The sequence below is a fragment of the Scyliorhinus torazame genome, chromosome 10 (assembly GCF_047496885.1).
Source record: "Scyliorhinus torazame isolate Kashiwa2021f chromosome 10, sScyTor2.1, whole genome shotgun sequence".
NCBI classification, from domain to species: Eukaryota; Metazoa; Chordata; class Chondrichthyes; order Carcharhiniformes; family Scyliorhinidae; genus Scyliorhinus; species Scyliorhinus torazame.
In genome coordinates this window covers 21,933,765-21,940,689 of record NC_092716.1, presented here as the reverse complement: position 1 = coordinate 21,940,689, position 6,925 = coordinate 21,933,765, and positions in this window count along the sequence as shown.

Below are 6,925 nucleotides of genomic sequence, written 5' to 3'. Positions count from 1 at the left end.
CAATTTTACGGCTTCAAATTTTACGAACAGTCTCTTCTAAGGAACTTTTATCAGAGACCTTTGGGCGGCACGGTGGCACAATGGTTAGCACTGCTGCCTCACAGCTCCAGAGACCCGGGTTCAATTCCAGCCTTGGGTGACTGCTTGGAGTTTGCACTTTTTCCCCGTGTCTGGGTGTGGGTTTCCTCTGGGTGCTCCCGTTTCCTCCCACAGTCCAAATTTGTGCAGCTTGGGTGCATTGGCCATGATAAATTGCCCCTTGGTGTCCAAAAGGTTAGGTGGTGTTACTGGGTTACGGGGATAGGGTGAGGGGGGGGTGTCTGGGTGAACTGCTCTTTCAGAGGGTCGTTGCAGACTTGATGGGTTGAATGGTCTCCTTCTGCACTGTAGGATTCTGTGATCTTCTGGAAATCCATATAAATAACATCCATAGACATTCCTATTTCCACTATTTTAGCCACCACTTGTAAAAATCAGTTGGGTTTGTCAGACAAGGTGCGGCATGGTGGTACAGTGGTTAGCACTGCTGCTTCACAGTGTCAGGGACCCGGGTTCGATTCTGGCCTTGGGTGACTGTGTGGAGTTTGTGTCTTCTCCCAGTGTCTGTGCGTGTTTCTTCCGTGTGCTCTGGTTTCCTCCCAATATCCAAAGATGTGCAGGTTAGGTAGATTGGCCATGATCAATGCGTTGGGTTACGGGGATAGGGCGGGGTAAAGTGCTCTTTTGGAGGGACTCAGACTCGATGGGCTGAATGACCTTCTGCACTGTAGGGATACTATGGATTCTATGAACTCCATCTAATATAATAAAGCAAAATACGGGCAGCACGGTGGCGCAGTGGGTTAGCCTTGCTGCCTCGCGCGCCGAGGACCCAGATTCGATCCCGGCTCTGGGTCACTGTCCGTGTGGAGTTTGCACATTCTCCCCCTGTTTGTGTGGGTTTCACCCCCACAACCCAAAGATGTGCAGGCTAGATGGATTGGCCACGCTAAATTGCCCCTTAATTGGAAAAAAATTAATTGGATACACTAAATTTTAAAAAAAGCAAAATACTAGAACGCTAGATATCTGAAATAAAACCAGAACATGCTGGAAAGATTCAACAGGTCTAGAGAGGCGTCTGTGGAGCCCATATGATTCTTCTATATGGATTCGGTACGGAAACTCTGTTTCCCCCTCTCAGATGCCAGACCTGCTTAACCTTTCCAGCATTTTCAGATTTTATTTCATTTAGTATAAGCCAATTGTAAGATTTACCACAACAAAACCGTTGCTCTTTCGCGAAAAGGATCGACAATCTGGGGTAGAATTTACACCAATTCTCTGGGCTTTCTGCTACATTGCAGCAGGAAATTTCATCTGAACACATATGGTACTACTTATCCTCCTTCCCTCCAATGAAGATGCTGAATCATCTCAGTATAAATACTATTCTACCCAAACACCACACATCCAAAGTAGCCACATTTTGTGTGTGAACCTACATAGTTGAAAGTCCATCACATTTGTGCACAATCCTCACCAGCTCTCCATACAATTACCTTTCACTGGATAGCAATCAGGAGCAACAACCCTGGATAACATTTCCCTATGCAAACCCAGACATAAGCCAATTTTAATACAGTTAGTCTATGTTGTTTACCGATGAGGATATCTGCAATGACGTTAATATGCACAGATACTGTAACACAGAAATCAAACAGTCACTGTAAGCTTCCTGACCTTTCATCTATAAGTGTTACTGAGAGAGGAGACTAGGGTGCTTTAAATAACATGTCAAGGAAATTCTAAGGCAAAAATCTAACATTGGAGTTCAACACAAACTGCTCAAGATCACCTGAATGGTACAGTGGAATGACTGCTTCGTAACTTAAGGACTTCCAGTATAGTGTTGAGATAATCTGGAGTCAACACACATACCAACGGAATATCGATTGTGTTACATTAAACACATCTAAAACATAAGACAAAAGAAAATATTCAAGTCCTATAGCACATAGTGGTACATTTCACAAGTGTTGATATAAACAATAACCACAATTGTTCTCTTCTAGAAACATCATACACTTTTGGATAAACAATACAGAACACAGTACCATGGAACATTCAAAATGACACCTTGACCAATGAAGATGAAAACAAGAAACATACCCCTGGATGTATTGTACAAGTCTTATTTTTCATAGCTGTAAAAACATTTTTATTTATTCTTCACTTTCTACTTTGTTAAGCGCCTCATCACATCCACTGATCGGTTCTCAAGCATCAGTTAATTGTAAAATCAGAGACTATAGGGTCTGCCGAAGGATAGGCGCCTCTCCGAGGCTGCGGTTTGAGAGGTAGCCACACACAATCATTTCACAGATTCAAATTTGCACTATCACATTGGAATCTGTGCATTGCACTGTAAAGATTATGTTATTATTTTATTATAAATGGAGTTACAATTTGAAGGCTATTCTCCTCAGACTTGTCAGGAGAATATGAAAGCTTGAAGAAATATCAAAAATTGCAAGGATGACATTGTTGCTGCATATCGAGGTGAGAGTAGCTGGGCGGGGGGGGGGGGGGGGGGGGGGGGGGACGGTTGTTGAAAGAGGGGAGAATAGTCCTAGCAGGCCCCACTGGAAAATCTAGACATTTCACATTTTTTAAAAATTGGTGAAATTTTGGCATTTTTAATATATCTGTTTATTTCAAACAGCAAACATCTCATTTGCCTCAAAATTCTCCTGATGGTCATTCTCCCAGATACAACCTTGCTGTTCCACCAAACAGGTAGCTAGCACTCCCAGACATTACATCCTATTTAACACTCCACTCTTGCAGAGATGCATTTTGTGTCGATCCAACCGTTACTACATAATCTGACACTCTCTCTCTCAAGAAAACTAGAGCAGATAGGAAGTAAGAGAAGTGGGCCACTTGGCCTGTCGGATCTGCTCCTCCAGGCAAATAGATCATGGCTGATGATCTACCTCTACTCCACTTTTGCCCAATTTCTCCATATCCCTTGATGAAATTAGACTTTAGAAATGTATCCATTTCTGTCTTGAACAGGTTCAATGATTGACCTTCCACAGTCCTCTGGGGTAGAGAATTCCAAAGATTCACCATCCTCTGAGTAAAGTAATTACTCCCAAACTAACCTGTGACATAAATGACCTGCTCCTTATTCTGAAACTATAGGCGGGATTGTTCGGCTTCTCCCGCTACAGGAATCGTCACGGACGGGACGGGGATCATTTAAATGTCTGTTGACCTTGAGAGAGATTTCCAGTCTTGTGGCAGGTGTGGCCGAAACCCACCGCCCTTTATCCCCACTTCTAGACTCACAGGCTTGGAGAAACAGCCTACCCATGCCCACTCTGTCATGACCTGTAAGAATTTTGTAACTTACAATGAGATCACCTCTCATTCTTTGAAACTCTAGAGAATACATGCCCAGTCTCCTCAATCTCTCCTCATAACACCATCCCGCCAGCCCAGGGATTAATCTGCTGAACCTCTGTTGCACTCCCTCCATGACAAGTACATCCTTCTTTAGATAAGGAGACCAAAACTGTACATAATACTCCAGGTGCAGTTTTACCACAGCTTTATACAATTGCAGCAAGACATCTTTATTCCTGTACTCAAATTCTCTTGCAATAAAGGCCAACATACCACTTGCCTTAATTGCTTGCTGCACCTCCATGGTAAGTTTTAGTGACTCAAGAAAAAGAGCACCCAGCTTCCTTTGGACATCAGAACCTCCCAACCCCTCACCATTTAAATACTCTGCCTTTCTGCTTTTTCTACCAATGTGAATAACCACCCACTTATTCATATTATATTTCATCTGTCATGTTCTTGCCCATTCACTTAGCCTGTCCAAATTTCCTTGAGGCCTCCTCAACTCACATTGCCACAAAAAATGTTGTGTAATCGACAAATATCAACATCTTTGGTGTTACCATTTACCAGAAACTGAACTGAGTATATAAATACTATGGCTACAAGACCAGTTCAGAGGCTGGGAATTCTGCAGAAAGTAGCTCACCTCCTCACTCCCCAAAGCCCATCCACCAGCTGCAAGACACAAGTCAGGAGTGTGATGGAACACCCTCCACTTACCTGGATGAGTGTAGCTCCAACACCCAAGAAGCTCAACACCATCCAGGATAGAGCAGCCACTTTATTGATACCTTCATCCGCCACGTTCAATAGAGCAACAGTGTATACCATCTACAAGATGTATTGAAGAAACTCACCAAGTCTCCTTTGACAGAACTTTTCAAACCCATGACCTCTACCACCTGGAAGGACAAGGGCACAGTTATTAGCACTGCTGCCTCACAGCGCCAGGGAACCAGGTTTGATTCCAGCCTTGGGTGACTGTACAGAGTTTGCACATTCTCCATGTGTGGGTTTCCTCTCGGTGCTCTGGTTTCCCCCCACAGTCCCAAGATGTGCAGGTTAAGTGGGGATGAGGGGGTGGGGGGGGGGGGGGGGCCTAGGTAGGATGTTCTTTTGGAGGGCCAGAGCAGACCTTGGTGGACCAAATAGCCTCCTTCTGCACTGCAGGGATTCTATGGCAGATGCATGTGAACACCACCACCTGCAAGTTCCCACCCAAAGCACACATCCTGACTTGGAATCATATCGACATTCCTTCACTGTCACTGGGTCAAAACCATGAAACTCCAAATCATTCATCTCGATAGTGAATAGCTGTGGCCCCAGCACTCATGCTTTCCTTTTTAAAAAATATTTTTATTCAAATTTTTACATATTTTCAACCAAATAAACATCTCATAGCTATGTCACGTACTCCCCCAATATACAAGCCCCCCATTAAACGAGGATAAACACAGTAGTAAACACAACGTCCCCACCCCCCCTGCTGTCCACCTCCTAACGCTCCACTAGAAAGTCTAGGAACAGTTGTCACCACCTGAAGAACCCTTGCACAGATCCTCTTAAGGTCCACAGGTCCTCGCTGTCTTCAGGGGATGTCCCGGAGGACTGGAGAATAGCCAATGTTGTTCCTCTGTTTAAGAAGGGTAGCAAGGATAATCCCGGGAACTACAGGCCGGTGAGCCTTACTTCAGTGGTAGGGAAATTACTGGAGAGAATTCTTCGAGACAGGATCTACTCCCATTTGGAAGCAAATGGACGTATTAGTGAGAGGCAGCACGGTTTTGTGAAGGGGAGGTCGTGTCTCACTAACTTGATAGAGTTTTTCGAGGAGGTCACTAAGATGATTGATGCAGGTAGGGCAGTAGATGTTGTCTATATGGACTTCAGTAAGGCCTTTGACAAGGTCCCTCATGGTAGACTATTACAAAAGGTGAAGTCACACGGGATCAGGGGTGAGCTGGCAAGGTGGATACAGAACTGGCTAGGCCATAGAAGGCAGAGAGTAGCAATGGAGGGATGCTTTTCTAATTGGAGGGCTGTGACCAGTGGTGTTCCACAGGGATCAGTGCTGGGACCTTTGCTCTTTGTAGTATATATAAATGATTTGGAGGAAAATGTAACCGGTCTGATTAGTAAGTTTGCAGACGACACAAAGGTTGGTGGAATTGCGGATAGCGATGAGGACTGTCGGAGGATACAGCAGGATTTAGATTGTCTGGAGACTTGGGCGGAGAGATGGCAGATTGAGTTTAATCCGGACAATGTGAGGTAATGCATTTTGGAGGGTCTAATGCAGGTAGGGAATATACAGTGAATGGTAGAATCCTCAAGAGTATTGAAAGTCAAAGAGATCTAGGAGTACAGGTCCACAGGTCATTGAAAGGGGCAACACAGGTGGAGAAGGTAGTCAAGAAGGCATACGGCATGCTTGCCTTCATTGGCCGGGGCATTGAGTATAAGAATTGGCAAGTCATGTTGCAGCTGTATAGAACCTTAGTTAGGCCACACTTGGAGTATAGTGTTCAATTCTGGTCGCCACACTACCAGAAGGATGTGGAGGCTTTAGAGAGGGTGCAGAAGAGATTTACCAGAATGTTGCCTGGTATGGAGGGCATTAGCTATGAGGAGCGGTTGAATAAACTCGGTTTGTTCTCACTGGAACGAAGGAGGTTGAGGGGAGACCTGATAGAGGTATACAAAATTATGAGGGGCATAGACAGAGTGGATAGTCAGAGGCTTTTCCCCAGGGTAGAGGGGTCAATTACTAGGGGGCACAGGTTTAAGGTGAGAGGGGCAAGGTTTAGAGTAGATGTACGAGGCAAGTTTTTTACGCAGAGGGTAGTGGGTGCCTGGAACTCGCTACCGGAGGAGGTAGTGGAAGCAGGGACGATAGGGACATTTAAGGGGCATCTTGACAAATATATGAATAGGATGGGAATAGAAGGATACGGACCCAGGAAGTGTAGAAGATTGTAGTTTAGTCGGGCAGCATGGTCGGCACAGGCTTGGAGGGCCGAAGGGCCTGTTCCTGTGCTGTACACTTCTTTGTTCTTTGTTCTTTGTTCTTTGTTCTAAGGCAAATTGTACCCTCTCCAATTTAATGAACCCTGCCATGTCGCTGATCCAGGCGTCCATGCTCGGGGGCTTCGCCTCCTTCCACTGTAGCAGAATCCTCCGCCCGGCTACCAGGGACGCAAAGGCCAGAATACCGGCCTCTTTTGCCTCCTCCACTGACGGCTCGTCCGATACCCCAAATAGTGCGAGCCCCCAACTCGGCTTAACCCGGGTGTTTACCACCTTAGACACCGTCCTCGCAACGCCCCTCCAGGACTCATCCAGCGCTGGGCACGCCCAGAACATGTGGGCATGATTTGCTGGGCTCCCCGAACACCTCACAAACCTGTCCTCTACTCCAAAAAACCGACTCAGCCTTGCCCCCGTCATGTGCGCCCTGTGCAGAACCTTAAATTGTATCAGGCTAAGCCTGGCACAAGAGGAGGAAGAATTTATCCTACCCAGGGCG